The 19,216-nt window shown below is 37.1% G+C and overlaps 1 protein-coding gene across 1 annotated transcript in view; it reads left to right on the top strand.

Moving 5' to 3' along the window:
• Positions 1-638: 638 nt before the first annotated feature.
• Positions 639-19,216, top strand: part of LOC140240367 (uncharacterized) — a 48,449-nt gene continuing 29,871 nt past the window's right edge. The window contains exon 1 of the mRNA XM_072320137.1: positions 639-851. The gene's annotated coding sequence lies outside the window, so the exon portion shown is untranslated. The remainder of the gene's footprint in view (positions 852-19,216) is intronic.

Below are 19,216 nucleotides of genomic sequence, written 5' to 3'. Positions count from 1 at the left end.
CATTTGGAGGCAAAATTGCAGGTGTTAAGATTTCAGAAATTATGATGGAGGAATTTATGAGAGATATTAAAGTTGGTACAGCGTATAGGCCTTTCAAGGAAAGAATGCATTATGTATTCGTATTTATGGGGAAAACGTGAACATCTTTGATGAATGTAAAGGTTGAGATTAAGATGAAGAATACATGATAATTATGATAGTGAGTCTGATTGTTGGCGAAGTATTTCAAATCCCTTCATGGAGTACGCTTCCCTCTAAAACAGAAATAGAATAGACCTTCGGTTTCCATGGTATGAATTTGAAGTCCCGTCTGTTCGTTTTATGCAATACGCCTCAAAATATGTAGGGCCTGACTGTCTTCCTTTCAAAATTCGCCGCTTGAAATATCGTTTTATTATTTAGTTGTGATATAAGTGTTTCGTGATTTGTTCTTAGATGAAAGCCTCTTTCATATCTTAATGAATAATTCCATCATAGATTTAACGAAAGTGTTTGTCCCTCTGAAAGTAGGTAATGTAGTGCAACAGGATTGCCTACCTACGCGAGAAATGGATGAGCCTGCAGCTAGCTGACTGTGTATATCATCGAAGCTCGCGACATGCCGCTGTCACACACGCCAAGGAAAAACGCGCGAAAACAATCAGTTTTGAGGAGCAGACCACCATCTGACAGCAGTCACACTTGAGGCACATGCTGGTCTTGATCGCTGGTTGTGAATCATTACTACCACCCTGAAAGAAGAAAGCTAGAATAAACTCCACGTCGCTAGACACCGAGGCAACTCAAAGGGCATCCTCCGCCAACCTTGCAGAAAGTGCTCTCCATCATCACTTAGCTTCGTCTTGCATAAGGTAGGTATTCCAACTCGAATTTATAGCCTAGAATGGAGGTATAGATAGCACACGCCTTCCTCCCGTCAGTGTTCGATAGACAAGTGATACTCTGGTATAACACGTTTAAACAAAGCCTTACATTTGAGATCGCGGTGCAATCTTTTATTTCAACAAAGTTAGATGTGTTTTTTTTTTTCTCCAGAGATTTTAAATATTATTTGGTTTATTCTTTCATGCCTTGCAGTTGAAATGTCGTGACGGTGTTTAATTCACTCGTCACATACCTTGAGAACCAGATTATCCTAACGTTTTATTTGGAATTTTGCATCCAATTAGCAATAGTCCACGAAACAATGACAATTGTTTTAACACACATGAACTGAAAAAAAAAATGAAATTTCTATTTCATTTGTTACTTTATTTGTCATTTCTGCTTAACTCCAGATATCTTTTATCTTCTTTTTTTTTTTAAATCCTAAGCCTCTTCAAATGAAAGCAAAATTACTTTTCGATGCCATATGGATGCAAAGGTTTTTTTTTTTTATTTTTTTTTTTAAGATCAAGGATACATTCATATAAGTCTAACTTTTTTATCTTTAACCAGTTGATTGCATATGATTTACAGCTTCATCGAACGCGACAAGGGAACCTGAATTCGTCGTTCACACAGTAACTTCAGTTTATTGCCTAATTCATTCTTGGCGTCGCATAGTTTCGAAAGTGCAATTTTATTGGCATTAGTGATAATTGCGCAGCAGTGACAAAAAGTGTTGATATTAAGAGGAAACCTTGGTCCAATAAAACACCACTGTGTGCGTGCACATTTGATTTTCCTTCTTTGACAACAGTATTGACAGTAGTTTTCAAATTTAATGCTTCATTCTGAACTTAATGTCGTCGTTATCATAATGGTGAGGAGGAATAAATATCAATGATGATTACATGTATTATATGATTATGATGTTTTATTTATATATGATATATATATATATATATATATATATATATATATATATGGGCCGTGACGCGAGAAAAGGGCCCTTAGGGCATTAAATACCGAAAATGAATTTTCACCTCCATATTGTAGAAGAAACTCTGACTTATTTGGATATGCAAACCTTTTTCTGAAATTCCACTCCTAAATGCCCCAATTACGACATTCAAAACAGCATGTTTTGTCCAAATCCTGTCACTTTTTGATGTGTCTATGCACGTGCGCGTAGTTAGCTAGTTGATCTTTTATTGCGCGTATTGCTTTGTTAAACTTCCGCGCCGTTTTCTGGCGTTTGCGCGCAGCGGTGCTAAGGGCCCTTTTCTCGCGTCACGGCCCATATATATATATATATATATATATATTTACTTATGTATTTATTTATCTATATATGTGTGTATTTGTTTGTGTGCGTGATTTTTTTTTTGTGTGTGTGCGTGTGTATGTGTGTGCCTGTACGTTTATGCGAATGTGGAGCAAAGATACAGAATTGCAAGAAATTTAGAATCTCAGGGACACTTCGGCAATGGTCATCTAGTCAAACTTGTTTGTTCCGGTCAGTTATTGAATAAAAATATTGAATACGTGTGGAGAGAGCTCCGCCGCCAAGATCTGATGTAATAAATTTCGATTTTCAAAGTAAATGTGGAATATCAAATACCGCTTCTTTCTGCTCTGAACGCGTGCCGGGTATATAGGCATTATGTTGAAACCTGCTGTGAAAATTTTGTTTCTTTGGACACGTTGGACAGAGAAATACACGAATGCTATTCACTAGACTCCGTATATGGCGATGATTTTATATTTATTTATTTATTTATTAGATAAAGGGTAGAGATTATAGTGATGTTTACCTCTCCCCTCATTCCTTACAATGTTTTTCTCTTTCTTGTTCTTTCCCGTCTCCTTCTTTCTCTTGTTTCTTTTATCTTTTATTTGTTTGCGTATTCATCTTTACTATATATAGCTTGCTCACATTATAGTCATCATTTCCAACAGTTGATATAGCTTCTAACATGCAAATAATTCATACATTTCTATTCTCCAGTTTTTGATAATTGCGTTGCACCTTAAGTCGTCAGTAGCAACGTGGATTTTTGTTCTTAAAAAGGTTCTATTTCAAGCTGATTTGTTTCTTCTGTCCTGGATTTAATTTGTACAAGCTAAAATCAACAAGTAAACAGACAGATTACGCCTCACTTCACACCTGTTGTCATCCAAAATCATTTATGTCTATTAAGAGATTTTTTTCTGATCCCATGACCTATATTTTGCTCTTTCGCAAAAGTCTGACACCCTAAATCGTCCTGATAACTCTAATACTTCAAGGCAAATGTGCATCCGAGGTTTTGTCACGTATTTTTGTCCAATTTATTGGCGATAGCGAGCTGCAGAAATACCACCAGATATGAAAAAGAAAATGAACAGTGCAGAGTATAGACAGAAAACTTATAAATTCTAGGGAGAATAATAAAATTGCTCGAAGCTGATTGACGCAGAAACCGAGTGGTCTGTAATCAATCATGGCATTTTTCTTTCTCAACTTATTTTGGAAGCACAGGAAGTCATCAAAAATAGTTCATGATGTCTGATTAAGAACGGAGACTTTCAACAAATCTCGTAAATAATCTTTTGAAAGTACTATATAGCATGATACGATTTCTTTACTTAGTGTGTTTCCCCTGAGTCCCTTTACCAGCACAGTATATCGGGGTGACGGATCAGTTACGGCAACGGGCGACATTCTTGCGGGGAAACTTTTACAGCATCAATGGTAACAATGGATTCCGTTTTATTTTTTCTTCTCCTTTTCTAACATCTGTTTCGGTCGCTGTTGCACGAGTGTCAAATCGCTTTGGGCTCGTACGCCTCGTGTAAATAGAACGATTCACGTTACTGAGCTTCAGCATTTGGGGCAAATTACGTCAGTAAAAAAGGAGGAAAAGGGATATTGCAGGAATGCGCAGAAGCACTCGTTCCGGAGTCGCGTTTGTTTATTCACAGTACAGATTGTGGACATGGGCAGCTAGAAAGACGGTAATACTTCTCTCTACCTCTACTTGCAATAAATTGTTTCGCTACAGTCAGTATCTCAGATATTCCCTCCCCCTTATACGCGGAAAAGCAACAGAGGAAAAAACGTGGATAGTGCCTCGTGTGGTGTAGAGATGACAATAGTTTTAGCAAACTCCTACATTACGTTTGTACAATATAATAGCAACCTCCTACGACGCCGTGAGAAGCATCGACCACTGTACTTTCAACCTGATGTGATCTTTGTCTGTCAGGGGTACACGAGTAACGATTCGGAGAGTTTTAGAATACTTCTGTGGTATATGTATAGGGTTCGACACTATTTTTTATTTTTTTTTATTTTTTTTTATTTGGACTGGTGGCCCGTTTGGGCCCCTAAAATCTTCAAATCCAAATTTTAGTGGCCCAAAAATGATATGTTGTGACCCGGAATAAAAACAAAAATAACAGTTCTTTTTGAATTATAGTTACCCGATCGGGCCACCAAAAGACATATTTGGTGGCCGAGACACCCATATTTAGTGGCCTCGGGTCACTGGGCCACCGCTAATGTCGAGCCCCGGTGGGGCTTATATAAATATATAAATATATATACATATATTAATGTATAACTCTCCTTAAGCCTCGAAACCATTGTCTAGAACAACTACCACGAACTTTTAAGGACATAAGAAGAAAGAAGAGTAGACTTTACTTAGTAATTGGACAAGAAGGTATCCATTGTTAAAAGCCTAATTACTGGTAGACAATCTATACGGGGGCCCTCCCTTTCTCTCTTTCTTTATAGCCTTGTGCGTAGACATTCCAACTAAGATGACTTATGTACCCCATAGGATGACGTTTTATGGCAGAGTATTACTTCATGCTGATATCGCCATTGATTGAAGAAGTGTATTTCTATCACAGATCTTGGCAGATCTGTTTGTTTTCCTCTTAGTAGGTGCAAGCCCGTCTCTTCCCATGCGAATACTTAAAATGAAGTCGCTTTCATCTGTTGACCGATGAAAATACCGCCTTGGCCATTTTCACGTTTGAACCCGGCGGCAGTACACATCCATCAGGCGTTAGTTTTGGGTTTGACAATCCTTGCGATATTTTCCTCGTACAATTGACATGTTTTGGTAAACAGACTTTCAAATCTATCTATGACTAGGAAAATTGTTTGCAATGTGATGTAACTCTTCGACTGACAGCAGCATCAGTGACAATGTACGTCCACGCGTATTTCATGATCGCCTTTATACGTCACTCTTATAGACTAGACATTATAATGCTTATAGTCTTGTTTGCACGGCATTGTGGTAAAAATAATGTAATATAATATTGTTATGGGATAAAAAGATAATATCAATAGATTCTGATAAAATCTACGACACCAAATCTTCCCTGACCATATCAGGGAATATCAAGAGTCCTTTGTGTGTGTGTGTGTGTGTGGGTGTGTGTGTGTGTGTGAGTGAGTGAGTGAGAGAGAGAGGGAGAGAGAGAGAGAGAGAGAGGCTCTACTGGAAAGAACACAGTGTTCCACAGTGTGTTCACATAGCCGATTATGTGAAAACGCTCGAGTTTAACATTGTGGAGGTGATTTCACACTGTGGTTTGGTTTTCACAGAGTGTTCACATGGTAATGATTTGTTTCACACTAAACTGATGATTCACAATATGTTCACACTGTTAAAACGGCCGAATTTAACAGTGTGAAGAGATTTCACATTGTGTTTCACACTGTGTTTCTCACACAGTGGGACAATGTGTTCTTTCAGGCAAAGGGGGATCTTCATGTCTGATTCGATGATTGCATTATAGCTCAATTTTAAAGTCATGCATGCTAGTAAAGCAACTATACATTGATGTTACAGCTTCTACGCGATCATTTCTATGCAAATCGAATCACTGAGTGGATATGCATACCTTTACAGCATTTTCTTTATTATGTCTGGTGTTGAGAAAGCAATATCTTGAATGTACTGCTCATTTTCTTTCCATAGTCAGCCATCATGATCTCTGCTTTAAACTCATCATGAGAAATCGGAGGTCTTGTTTAAACTTCCACATAGTAACTAGGTAAGGCAAATGGATTGTGGACTGTGCGTTTCTTTTATAAATATAAAAGAGGAGGAATCCAAACAGAGAGAAAGAGAGAGAGAGATGTGGGGGGGGGGGGGGAGGGAGGGGTGGGGGGGGAAGGGAAAAAGTGGAGTGGCCAATGGTTCTACCCAGATTCTGGGAATTAACCGTGACACTTTACTCCGTGCAAGTTATTTAGCCGATGTTTGACATCGAGACGTGGTTTGTTGTTTGTATCATGTTATTAGAGCTGATTCTGTCGCGACGCCTACTTCATGTTCACTCGAATCCAAAATCGTTTTTAACACTATCGGTGTATAGACAAACCGATCTCTTTCGGAGGTCGCCAGAAATTAGTGTGGGCTAGGGTATAGCTTCTCCGAATAGTTTGAATTTTTCTCGCTACTACCGCGAAATTATGTGCTATCGTTATCATGCGTGAAGGTTCTGGAATTTCCATTAATGTGTTTCTTTCTGTCCGGTTACACATATGGGTTGAAATACGAGAAACATTAGGAACGATTGGCCAAGCATTAGAATTCCATTAACCCTCTCTGTGTCAGTGAGGCAAATGTGCACAAATTCTACACAAGAACCTCAGGACAGGAAATAAACGTGGTACTCAAAGAGTTAAGAGATTTTGGAAAGTCCTCAGGATGACTCACAGTCTAATATCTCGCCATTTTTCTTTGTTTTATAAAACAGCAATTACTATTTTACCATCGCTTTCTATCTATCATATCTTAATCAATAAAAAAATGATACAGTTTCCTTTCGCATTAAAGATAATTGAATGTGGTTGTTATAACTTATGACATCATAAGAAATTTATCCCACTAACGCTGTATACATCCCTCGGGACAATTTGCTAATTCACCTGTCCAGCATAGTGGTAATGACGAGCATAATAGTGTTTGGTAGTTCAATGACATATCCTTTTTTTTTTTTCAACCGCGAGGAGTAGGCTGATTAATTTCATTAAGAAGGCGTTATCATAGTAGAATTTATATGAGCTTAGAAATACTTTTTGAAATAGCTTTTTCAGGAATTGTCAACACTTTATAATTAAAGGGCATTTTGAATGATTAACACGATGCTTTTTCCCCTCAAGAACGTTGATTACTTGTTATCACACATGAAGGCGGAGATGACCTTATATAGTACCAAGGATGTCTACAAAATCTTTCAAGTAACACGCCAATATAAATGTATTTTTGTAATAGTTAAGAACATCAAAACGAGAAAGAGGGAGCACCTCTCTTAATCTACAAAGTGCAGACAAAGGACATATTGAACAAGAAAAAAAAAGGCTCGATTTGGTGAAGAAGAGATGACGCACGGGGTTTGAAGTATGATACCATTCTTGTGAAATGATCGAATCAGCAGGAGATGAATCAATCCGTTACTAGACACTTTTATAAATAATCCACAAATTTTGTGTCAGCCAGGAAGAAGAGGAAGATGAAATTTCCTCCTCAATCGCGTCGATTTACCTCAAATCCGCGTTGAAACCTTTCTTTTATTTTCGGTTTCTTGTCTCCCGTCGCTTAGTTTTCTCGGGATATTTTTTCATTCTATTCATTATATATATATATATATATATATATATATATATATATATATATATATATATATATATGTATATATATATATATATACATATATATATATATATATATATATATATATATATATATATATATATATAACGATACTGTTGTCAGTAATCACTAGTGATTCAGTAATCTGTATTTGTGTCGGTAATTTTCAGGAATAGTATCCCTCTACATTTTTTTTTCTCTTCCGAAATGGTATCAAACTCATTAATAGCTTCTTTTTATTTCTTCCTGGACAAGTCTGTGTTTCCACCGTGTAGCTCCCACGGATGATCAAATATTTAATGCAAATAAGACACAGATTCCCATACCACTTTATATATTCTTCCGGAGTCAAGTTGCGCTGATTAAAAATGCTTATTGCAATTTTTCTTTCACATAATGCTTGTCGAATGTCCATAAAATTGAGCTGAAATCTTGAGATTTCTACTATAGAAACTAAAAACTGTCATTCCTTGACATTTCTATACAGACTTCAGCATTAAAACACATTGGAGAGCCCGCTTAAACACATGTCAGCTACTTGAAGTATTTTTCACCTATTCTTTATTTATCAGTTCTCCGCTCCCTGGAAGGATTACCCTTTCAGCCACAGATTCTCAAAGTGATCTATATACATATATCATTACAACTATAGATGGCCGTTTGGATGATATTCTAGCCAACTGACGTACTGTCTCTGAGACATCGTCAATTAGACACCTCGTTCAAGTTTCCCTCGTTACCACCTCACTCTCCATTCCCTTTCATTCCCTTCCTCCTTTCTTCGTTCAAACCACGCAAAAGAAAATGCATTTTCACGTGTGTTTCATAACTATAATGTAATGAATATGAAATACAGATTTTTTTTTCTTCATCGTTTTACGGCATTTCTTTTTTTTTTTTTTTTGGAAGGGGGGGGGGGGGCAAAGCACTTGAGTAGTAGTCGTGAAGAAGACGTAATATTACGTCACAGAGAAGTCTATTTTGTGTAACATACACGATGTATTACCGAACGTTTACTATGCTGTTTGTCTTTTGTGTTGCTTTGTTAAGTTATGTTTTGTTATGTTCTTTTTTCGTTTTGTTGTTTTTTGTTCATCTTCTTTTGTAATTTGACGAGTGTTCAGGCAGAATTCATCTTATTTATCTATTAATAGATGATACACCCATCCATTTGAAAAGTCATGGTCATTGCATATGAAATAGACTTTTTATTGTGACGTTACACATCTACTCTCTTACTGTGTACTCCAGTACTCCATTGTTCCTGAGAAACCTTTACCACATTCACACGACCGACCAAGGTGGGCGCCCTTTACAGTAATTTAACGTTGCCGCCAGCTCGTCCAGGTCATTAGTGTGGCAGCTGCCCTGCCGGGATCATCCCACAATTATCTCGACCGACATTCAAGCGGTCCATGTTGGCTGTTAAAGTGGACCCTAATCGCTCCGAGAGTAAAGAGACCGCGCTGTTTATCCAACAAAGGCAACAGCAAAACAAACACACGCACACGAGCGCAAATGGGAGGGGCATGGGGGATTCTATTTCGTTGTATAATTTTGGCAGATTTAGAGATCTGAATGTCTATTTCCTGTATCTAGTGTTCTATTGTCAGACTTAGAACTAGAACAATCTGTATGGCCTATATCAAGGTATTTTGTTAATCAACGCTGGTAACACCGTTTCTATACGCTAGAAGTAGCTGCGAGTGGATTTATATACTTCTAACGTCACCGAAAGTCTACTGAGCCAATCCTGGGCATACTTTCTCGCTACTCGATTTCCATCATATTCCTCACAGAGATTGAGTCCGAAACTAGAAATGGATTAGGCACTTAGCAAGCCAGCCAACCAGGCAATCGACGCCTTACTGCATATTCGTCAGTCTTAAGTGGCGCCAAATCAGTGGTTGTGACAGCAACAGGATCGGAGATAGTGGTGCGATCGATTATCGATAATATCGGCGATAAGGAGCAGACAGGGGAGTTGCACTTTTGGGCACTAACGATGAATGAAAAGTGCAATCTTTAAGTGAAATGTAGATTCATGTTTAAATTGGCTTTCATTAACCTGGTAAAATCAGAAAAAGAGGACCACTGATAACTGAAGTTTTGTCCAGTCTGACAATTTGTCTAAAATAAGAGAAGATGGCTGAAGGATCTTAAACTTCTGTTATCGCATTTATTAAAACATCGGAGTTCAGTGAACATGGTTAATGTTCGTTTTGGAAATTAGATAAACAAAAAGAGTTTTGACAACCCATCGGCCATAACTAGAGGAGGGGCATGTCTTGCTGCTGCATTGTGTACTGAAAAGATATCGTTGTCTTTTGTTTTTGGTATAAAACACGGGAAACTTTACAGGGAAAGCTATATTTTTCTGTAAAGAAAACAAGACAAATGTTCGTCAACAAGTTGTTGTTTTTCTCAGTTGCACTTACCCAACCATTCAATGGATTCTCGATGTTCTCCCCTTCTATATTTATTCACTTTGAAATTGAGATCCTTTATAATTGCTTCGTTAAGAGCAGAACCCTGTGATCTTCCTCCCACTATGCGTTGATTAGTTTGGAAGTTCCACCGGCTTAGGGACAAACAAAAGTAGATGATTGTGCTTCTCCTAAAACGAACAGACACACCCACACACCCATACACCCACACACACACACATACGGAATCAATTTGATTTTGTCAGCAAGTTTCGAGTGTCCATCCTTCCTTAAAATGTTGCAAGGCCAACGAATTATACATCCGCTGAATATCCTCCGCGATTTACTTCAAAATTAGTCGGCGTGAGAAACCGCAGCTGAGACAGGAAGTGCATTTGTTGCATTTCAGGAGTGATAAAACTATAAAGCAAAACACTACAAGCTGTCCAGACTTAAACGCAAGTTTTAAATGGATTTTTGACAGTGATATCCTTTGGAAATCTAAGGGTGATAAAAACACGATGCTGGTGATTATATCTGCAGTAATTGTGAAAACTATTTTGTTCTATAAGCCTTAGGCCAAATTTTCATCATCAAATCATTTGGTAATTATATGAATATAATAATGTCACTGATATATCTCTAACTCTGACTTGATTCTTTGTGATTTCATACTTGGAAAAGAATGGATGCAATTCTTTTGAAAACATCCAGAACTCGGGGAATGCTTTAAAGCTTTAAAGATGTTTAATTTATGTGTATTCTTTCCAGAGATTGACGCATACAAGACCATTATGATAATAATCAGAGTCACATGAACTGGCATTTCTACTTCGTGACAGAGGATTATCATGTTAATTTTAGAGCAAATCTAATGTAATAGGTCGAAACCTGACGATACAGATCTTAGCGTTCATTGCTTACATTAACGAAGCTACATAACAAATGCATATTGACTTGTGTTGATTTATAATACCCTCAGCATCACTTATGTGGCCAAATAGATATCGAAATGCGTAGCATCTACTTCACAATTTTTTTTTATTTCTGCAGATTACTCGGATAATCATACAAAAAAGCAACCTTCCAAACCAAGGTTCTGCCAGCGACATCATCTGTCAATCATTGCCAAAGTACTAATATGATTAACAGAAGACGTTGGAATATATCTTTCCCTAGACCTAGCAGAATTTCCCTCTTTCCATGTTACTAATATGATTAACAGAAGACACTGTGTTTCAATTCCTCCCTGATAATTCTCATGTTGTCATAGCACTAGAAAGCAGCTTAGCAGCGTAAAAAGAGGGAACATAGTAAACACAGTAGCACGAAGAAATGTAGGAGCATTTAGGTCATGAATTGAATAGACGCACATAGTGAAATTGCTAACGTTATGCGAAGATTCGTCTTAAATAGCACGAGCTTTCATGTGAAATGGTGTATTGATTTAGAAATCAGATACTACTAGCGAACATCACCAAGGATAATTATGACAGGAAACATAGAATATGTGTCTCCCAAGAGATGAAAGAGATTTAACAGGCAGGACCAATAGTTTGATGCTAACTTAATCATTCCAGCTCAGTTCTGATGATGACCTCTGAATTGCACTGCACTTCAGCATATTCAGGAAATTTTAACTCTAATCGTGCGATTATCATCATTTACCGTTTGAAGGTGTCATATACGTTAGCAATTGTTTTTTACTTACAAAATTAAAAACTTTCTTTTTGTGCAATATTTCCGATCTGCTCTGTTGTTTTGTTTGTTTATAATAGACCTGTCAGGTGCCTGTTAAATATATGAAGAAAAAAAAAAACACCCTCATCGCAATCTGTGAGATCAATTTTGTAATATGCATGACATAGCTGAGGTATTTATAAACATTTTTCCAATTCTAACGAAAGTGGGATTCTTTTTCTGCGCAAGAAAAAAATAATAAAGTCATATATCACTTCTGATGGCGTGGCTGCAAGGTAATGGATGAATGTTTGTATCAGTCGTGGCTTTTATGAACTGGTTCATATTTATGATTAAGAGTTCCATTTCAGATTATCGGCGACTCTTACTCACTTCTGTGATCACCCGCTGCCCAGCTATTTATATTCAAGCCATTTCTCTTCCATCTAGATTAAAAAGTAGGCTAATTTCCAATGATTTTATCTGTCACCATGGCAACTAGATCGGTGGTGGAAAATATCTTTAATCATTATCTGGGGGCATTCATTTTCGCCAGGGTCCAACGATGATCGCACTCAAGATGAGAAAAGCGACACCACTACGTAAGAAGCCTGGAGTATTCCTTCTTTTTTGTTATTGTTGGTGTGTGTGTGTGTGTGTGTGTGTGGTGTGCGTGTGTGTGTGTTAAGTTGTGGTGGAAGAACTCAGCTGACGTTACAGCGAGGGAGTACGCCAGCAGGTCTAATTAACCTTACCAGTAACGCAGGGTCTCTATCTTGAAATTAGTATAATATCCAGACATTATTCCTTGTCTGAGTGGCGTCCGTCACGTACATGAAGGTTTATACAGGAAAAAAAAAATCAAGTCAAATCAAATCAAAAAACAAACTTCTCTCGACATCACTCTGGTTCAAATACGGAAGGAACAAGTGGAACACGAACACAGTTCCAAAGGGGAAAAACGGGCTGGGTGAAATGATGGGGAATGTCGGTACTCGTAAAACCGTTTCAGTTCAATTGTAGGTTAACATATTGTACATGAATATTGCTATGTATTTCTTGATTTTACTGCATTCTCATGACCTTGATCTGATACTAAATGCTGAACAGAGTTTCAATGAGGTATGAAAACAGCACAATTATATCAAATTATCGCAATTTGTTAAAGATATCGAGTAATGAAAAGCAAAAGGAAAAACAACAACGTTGCATCAACTTCAACAACGAAATCTAACTTTGTTTTCATACATTGTTATACAAAATGATTCACCCGAAAAAAAAGTACATATTGTGGATGAGCAGGATGTAGGATATTCATTTCCTTGTTTGTTTTTATTTGTAATTCAAAAGCAAGGGAAAGCCTGAGTATATTTCCTCTAACTCTGTGACGTAACTTACCTAGAACGACCATTATATGCTTCTTAAACTGAAGCTAAATGAAATGATATTCATAGAACTATTCTTTACGCCGGCTATGATAGGCTACCTGACATATGTTTCTTACTCCACCTGACTGTACTCTTTTATTTGTAATGTAAATGTTATTAAAAATAGGTGAAATTTCGGCCAAGGTTGGAAGGATTTTGAAACACTAGTATGTTGAAGCACACGAATATACATAAGAGAAGTAACTTCTTCACTTTTTCCATTCTCTTCATCATTTATTCATTCATTCGGATTTATTTACTTATTTAGGATACAATGAAATTACGATAATAATTGATGACAAACTGAACACAAATGAAGATTATAACCATTAATAAACATAAGCAATTATTTCCCGTTTTTAATTCATGTTAAATATTCATACCTGGCAGTGTGCACATGATGGGCTGACTCAGAGATTGTGTAATCAAGACAATAGTGAAATCACTCAGAGTTACGCACTTCAAAGCATTTCTCCGACAACCTTCTCTGACCTGTGTTCTGTATACAGACAGTGACCATTTCCTCATCAGCTCAATGTCTTAGTGATTTGTTTTGACTCCTAGTGAAAGGATTTCACTGAGCACGTGTCATAGCCTCCAGTCCAGATGTTTCTTTTGATAGGAAGTTGACACCAAGCATGTATGAATATAGAACTGAGCCATACCATCCACTTTTCATTTGGTATCCTGCTGAGGTATAGGTATATAGGGCTATTGACATGATGTGTTTTGCCAATTACAAAAAAAAAAAAAAAATAAAGATTTACTCCCAATTATATAGCGACACGGAGAGAATTAATTCTGCTAATAATGATAAGAGCCTATTTTCATGAGGCGCCTTTCATAGTCTTGGAATTAAAAAAAAAATGAAAATATTGAAATGAAGACATAAAAACATATTATGATCATTAATTGCCATAGTATATCCGTACTGTAATAATACATTAAATTATATGTTTTACCGATTCAATGATTTTTTTTTTTGTACGAAAAATAAAATTTACAGTTACACAGTAATAAGGGTTACAACATTTGGAAACGTGTAGGTAGGCAATAAATGCATTTTGCTCAAGGCAGGTTCATGACCATTGGGTCATACACAGAATACATCAAGGCAAAAGCATACTCGCGCGCACACACATAATAAGTACAATCATGTACACAGACATATACAAACTTGTCCTCTTTTTTTCTGCTTTTCGTTCTGAAGTGTGTATGGCTGTTTGTTTATAAAGCTTCTGTTATGCTTCACTTACACATACCTGTAATATATTTGGAAGGTTTCTTGACCGACAACTGAATGAAGTAATAAAAAGGGGATGTCGTGTGATATGCAAATGTGCGGCTATTCTGTCGGGAAGTCGTGAAGGTACAATTGCGGGCGTTCCTTACATTTTCATTACATCCCTTCTGCTTCCGAGAGCACCTCGAGTTGAAGTAACGAGCAACTGAGCTGTGTTTGCTATTGAATTATCGCATTAGCTTGCAAAAAGGGTACGTTTCTCAGAATCGTGACTACACATGTGTTTGCGAACTCCCAGACCGCTGCATCTCAAGATTTGATCGATTGAACATTACGACATGGCAAGGAGGACTTACTTGGTGCATTTTCTCCGGAACGATCAGACAGACCGTTATAGAAGCTAAAAACCCAGATCTACATATCTTTTCCTGCCTTCTCTCTTTCATGAATATTTCTTTCGATTATTAGAAACATATATCTTACAAACGACATCCCAACCTCAACGACACGCATCACTAGAGCTCGCCAATTGCTACTACATGGTCAGACACATTCCACATACTCGAATTATTCATAGCATGCTCTTCAGGAAATCTCGAAAGCATTAAAAGTCGTTGTCGTTTTGGATTTTTTAGGGACTTAATCTTATTCTATCAAGAAATAGGTCAACCATTTTTATGATGAAAGCAACAAAGATCGTGAGGATTAAATTTGAAATCCTGTGACAGAAGAAAAAGGTAGACCAATAATATGACAAACAGTGGAGACAGGAGCAAGAGGAGAATCGTGTCGGACAACAGTGAAAGTAGGATACGGGAAACGACTGGTTGCTATGGTGATGATAATGTGCAATGTTATACCATTGGTAGAAGAAGGGTGATTGGTGCAAAATGCTGGAGGCTCTTTAGATGTACAATTTCACTCCATGTTCAAGTTCACTTGAATAAACATGGTAAATTCAGACGCACATAGTGCAGTAAAACTTAAATCGAACCAAATTTTTATGACAGCACTTTACAGAATGTTAGAGATTAACACGACTTTACGAAATAAATACATCGCCCGCAGCACATATGCAAATTACGTGATGGATTATGCCATCAAAGCACCTATCCCTTGTTAACTTTTGCACATAAATCAAATTATGCGTTTTGCAGGAAAATTAGCGGCTACAAGATATCTCTTTTTTCTGTCACTTTAAAAGTCATCGTTGCTTGGTCTTTTGAAATCTATTAAAAGATTTTTGCGTGGGCAAATCAAAGACACGCTAACCATGACATCATCAATTGATTTGATATGCATTTCTAATGAATAAATTGTGTTATTCCACTGTAAGTAATAAGTAAAGGGGTATTATAATCATTGTTCTGTTTCTTGCATATTTTTTTTTTTTTTTTTTTTTTAGGAGAAGTGTTACAAGAAGAATATAAAGCTAAGGGTGGTAGCAATAATGGAACAAAAGATATTTGGGAAATGTTGTAATTACACTAATGCACATCGAATGTTTCACCCAAGGAAAATAATTGGGCTCTCACAAACACAAACAGACAAAAAGACAAACACACACATAAACATACATTCACAAACACTCGGCATGTTTATCACAAAAACGCGCAGCCATGATACTTATGATAGTAACAAATTTTGACAAAATAAAACACGTCTATATACTGTTTTACAATTCCGGGTACTAAGACAACAGGGGCAGTTACTCATCACACGATTATGTTACATCAGAAACAGGGAAGGTAATATTGGAATATGCTCTTTCAACCCAGATTTCAGCACGTTTTTCCACACTATCACACACACACAGTGTATTTCTTGGAGTGGATATCTGCACACAGGACACGGACTGTCGGAAACCCCCTCTTAATCTTGTCGCCATACTCAGCCATGTAACACGAGAACGGTCACGTATCAACGTAATACTAAGTGAGATTAAGAAAGAATAAAAAAAGCATTGTAAAAGGGTGTTCTCTTTTTATGGGAGTATAGCTCTCCCTGCATTTGTTCTCTTTTTTTTTTTCAAAACAGCCCGGTATTCGCCATTATAAGTCATCCTTGTTACATTGTATGCGGCGATGGGAAAATAATATAAGAAAATAATATGGTCGTTTGACGCATTCATTCGTCTTTATAATTTTATAATTTTGATTTCAAAAGGAGAACTTCTCTCTCCACAGGCTGTTTTTCTGATGATCTGTGCCGATTGCCTTGAACTGAAAATCAAACTCCTGTTGAATGCTCAGGGCGTTTCTTTGCTGGATAAAAACAAAGATGGGCAAAACCATGAGGATTACGTTACATCGTTACAATGTTGTGACGTTTTCAGCCACTTGCAGTGATCAGTCTCACCTTTAAACTCTGATTATGTCATTGAGAGCGTGGGAACACATCGTGCATTCAAGAAATGTCCTTTCTCCATATTACTTTCACACTTCTTGCTAGTGACATTTAGAACTGAGGCACTTCTAAGGAATGATGTAATTAGCCAGTCCAGCTTTGGTTTGTCTCTTTTTGACTACAAGAAATCAAGTCTAAAAAAAAATCTAGGTCCCCAATGAATTGTTCGAGAGAGCTGTGATATTCCTACGTGCCACAAGCAGCTGTCGCAGCCTCATGGAGACTGGTAGCGAATCACCTAGTTAGAGAGGAGCTCATGATTCAGACATGTTTTCGGCCATTCTTCCAACTATTCATGCACATTTTTTTTTTTTGCTCACTTGTTTCGTTAGACCGCCATCGTCGAAAGAAGGAGATATATTAAAATGTCCTCTTCAGTATGTAGAGGCATGAAAATAAACTCAATAACTCAGTGAAATTGCAGAATTGAAAAAAAAAAATCGTGATCAAAGTTCTCCCAATACTTACATCCTTGAAAGTATCACTGTCCAGGAAAATTGTCAAACGATTTTATCATCTGAATGTGTGTTTGTGTGTGTGTGTGTTTTGTGTTTCGTAACGGCTCAATTACCAGTCTCATGTTTTTTGCTCTATAGTTTATATAATGTGTGATGTTTAAGACAAACTAATTTGTTTGCCTTTACTCTGCTCTACACCACGAAGAGACTGACTTCTAAGGAAAAACATAGCTCTCATATGCCAATTTTTACTCTAAGAGGGATAAACGTGAATTGCATGCAATGGAGAATACAAATGCTATGGCATGATCAATCATCACGTAGCCTACCCACTTCTGCAAGGGGAGTGCTCTTCGGGAATAAAAATCGGGTACTCCAATCTCAATTATTGTACACATCTGATCTCAAAATACACCAAAACAACTCGTTATCCTGACAAATCGCGTCAGACAGACAAGGGAATGCCCTTGGAGGAAGATGAAGTTTGAATCCTTCTGAGAACTTTATTTTGCTGTAACACCGACCAGTGCAGACGGTGTAGGTGTTTGTTTAAATACTCATGTGTTGGCTATCGTTCTGTTTGAATTTCAGTAATGTGTTATGTGCATGAGGTTACACATCAGCAATTAAGCAAGAAGTTGCTTTTCCTGCATTAATTGTCTTGTGATCAGCAAAGTTGTTTAGACTGCATGTTCTTACTAATTGCATGTCAAGATTCTATGAACAGGGCAGAGTTTCTTTTTGTTGTTGCTGTTCTTATTATTAAGTTGACATCATTTTTGTTATATTTCGATTGTAATGACAGGAAGATGTAATCTTTTTTAAGGGTAAAGAAAACCGAATATTCTTTCCGATAGTCACCATTCTCGTTTTGGACTTATCTGCATGAAATCTTGTACCTGTCACAAACATTAATAGTAGAAATTTGCTAATGCGGTCGTGAATTGCTTTTCTCTTCATTATTTTCGCATTTATTGCTCCTTGGTTTGTATATTTTACGAATAAATATTTATTCTGCTCGTGGTTACATAAATGATGATTGCCATGAGGTGTGGAGAGAGTTGATTGCTAGGCTGCTGGGCCTTTTTTTTAATGATTATTTGACAAGACAAGAACAGTAGCCCACGGGCGTTCGCAGTGTCGGCTCCCGAACTCTAATTGGGCAGAACCGTCTGTGAAATACAATTACTGCATACATCTAGCGCCTGTTTGCTGGCACGGCAACATACAAGAACGTGTTTCGTTGTATGACACGTTCGGGTAGAAGTCCCGCGAAGATCGAGCTTCTTTACTAATACCATTAGTATAGATCTACTGACAGTCGATACGTTCATATCTTGGTTAGATTTCATGCCTGCTTTTGCAGCTCCTCTGTAGGTTTTTCTTTTCAAACTGACAAAACCAAGCAGAAACAAAACAAAACTGGGTTGTCGCCATGCTAATAAAGTAAATGTACAACTGTGCAGCTAAAACAGAACCGTCAGAATGGAGAAAATAAATGTATTTTAAAGTACTTGTCGATCCGGTGCACTTAACATCGATATCGGTTTTCACTCTATCGTTCGCACGTTAACCCATATACTTAGGAAATCATTTTTTCCCTCTCTTTGTTAAGTAAGATTTCTCTGCATCAAATAATTCTAAAAATCATGACTCTGTAAATCGCAGAGTAGAGGGAGAAATAGCTATATATGAGAGTCTCAACAGTACCGAACCACACACACAAAAGGAATGTAAATGTGGGAATGAATTCAGCATTTGCTATTATCATAGAATTAAACAGGGCCCTGTTGCATAAAAAGATGCAATCAAACAAAAATGAGAAAATCAAACATAAGCGAGATATCAACCAATCAGAGTCGAGTATTCATATATACTTTTATTTGATTCAACCAATCGGAGTTGAGTAGTCATATACTTTTATTTGATTTTCTGTTCAACCAATCGGAGTCGAGTATTCATATACTTTTATTTGATTTTCTGTTCAACCAATCAGAGTCGAGTATTCATATACTTTTATTTGATTTTCTGTTCAACCAATCAGAGTCGA

This window comes from Diadema setosum, chromosome 17 (genome assembly GCF_964275005.1).
Source record: "Diadema setosum chromosome 17, eeDiaSeto1, whole genome shotgun sequence".
Taxonomy (NCBI): domain Eukaryota; kingdom Metazoa; phylum Echinodermata; class Echinoidea; order Diadematoida; family Diadematidae; genus Diadema; species Diadema setosum.
This window is presented reverse-complemented; position numbering and strand designations above follow the sequence as displayed.